The sequence below is a fragment of the Gossypium hirsutum genome, chromosome A06 (genome assembly GCF_007990345.1).
Source record: "Gossypium hirsutum isolate 1008001.06 chromosome A06, Gossypium_hirsutum_v2.1, whole genome shotgun sequence".
Taxonomy (NCBI): Eukaryota; Viridiplantae; Streptophyta; class Magnoliopsida; order Malvales; family Malvaceae; genus Gossypium; species Gossypium hirsutum.
The window spans coordinates 21,801,526-21,803,157 of NC_053429.1; the positions used below are offsets into that span (position 1 = coordinate 21,801,526).

The following is a 1,632-nucleotide window of genomic DNA, read 5'->3' on the forward strand; positions in this document are numbered from 1 at the left end:
TATTGGGGTATGGCACTTGAGGTTTATATTTTGTACTTACTGAGTTTTGTTCATTTTGGCCTACCTCATTCTTACCTTTGCCTACCACCGGTTTTGGCCTTGGTTTTTCCACTAACCCTTCCTCATCATGAATGGCAATTGCGTTGAGTTGCTCCCTTGGGTTAGATTCAGTGTTGCTTGGTAGGCTACCTTGTGGTCGTTCAAAAATCAACTTGGCGAGCTGTCCAATCTGAGTTTCGAGCCCTTGGATTGATGCTTGTTGATTTTTGAGTGCCGTCTCAGTATTCTAAAAACGAGTCTCTGACACCGACATGAATTTGGTTAGTATCTCCTCAAGGTTTGGCTTTTTCTCTTGCTGGTATGGTGGTTGCTGAAAGCCTGGAAGGGGTGGTGGTTTCTGATTTCCTTGGCCTCCCCATGAAAAATTTGGGTGCTTCCTCCAACCTGCATTGTAAGCATTTCTATAAGGATTGTTTTGAGATCAAGGATTATTACCCATGTAATTTAACTGCTCGTTCTCCATGTTGTGGCCATAAGGTGGGTATTCTGAACTGTTCGATCCACCTCCACTTGCTTCGTACTGCATTACTGGGTGAACTGTGAAGAACTAAGAAAACCATTAATTTTCTTATTCAAGAGTTCTACCTGATTAGAGAGCATGGTGACCGAATCGATGTTATAAACACCTGCTGTTTTCTTTGCCTTTGTCCTCATGACTTGCCATTGATAGTTATCTAGTGACATCTCCTCTATAAATTCATAAGCATCTTCAGGTGTTTTATTATTGATGGTTCCACCAGCAGCTGCGTCAACCATTTGTCGAGTCGAAGGATTCAGGCCATTATGAAAAGTTTGAACCTGTAGCCAGAGTGGTAACCCTGGTGAGGGCATCTTCGTAAAAGGTCCTTATATCTCTCCCACGCATCGTAGAGTGTTTCTAAATCCATCTGTGCAAAAGAAGAGATATCATTACGAATTTAGTCGTTTTAGCCTGCGAAAAATATTTTAATAAGAACTTTTCAGTCATTTGTTCCCAACTAGTGATTGACCCCCGTGGTAACGAATTCAACCACTGTTTAGCTTTGTTTCTCAATGAAAAAGGGAATAACCGAAGGCGAATGGCGTCATCAGAAATGCCATTAATTTTAAATGTATCACATAGTTCTAAAACATTTGCTAAGTGAGCATTGGGATCTTCGTCCTGCAAATCAAACTGGACAAATTGCTGTATCATTTGAATTGTGTTAGGTTTCAGTTCAAAAGTATTTGCAGCTACAGTAGGTCTAACTATGCTCGATTCAGTTCCTATTAAGGAAGGTTTAGTATAATCATACACAGTGCGCAGAGTAGGATTTTGATTAACAGTAATCGTAGGAGGTAGCGGATTTTCTTGATTTTTATTATCTAGCCTAAAAAAATAAAAAGGGTTTTGTTTTTCTGGCTAATTAATTAAACGAAAAAAATCATAGAAAAGAAATTTGGGGAAAATACTTTTTGGAAAACTCAATTGATTAAGACAAAACCTAAGGAAAAATCCACCTAGACTTTACTTATTATTTGACTCTGCATCGGACGATTTATTCAGTCAACTTGTTCCGTAGAGATCCCTAAGTTATATTATTATCTCTCTCA

General features: G+C 38.9%; 1 non-coding gene across 1 annotated transcript; it reads left to right on the top strand.

Moving 5' to 3' along the window:
• Positions 1–873: 873 nt before the first annotated feature.
• LOC121231374 (small nucleolar RNA R71) lies at positions 874–980 on the top strand. Its single transcript, XR_005929434.1, has one exon. It is a non-coding gene; the product is annotated as a small nucleolar RNA R71 (small nucleolar RNA).
• The last annotated feature ends 652 nt before the right edge of the window (positions 981–1,632 follow it).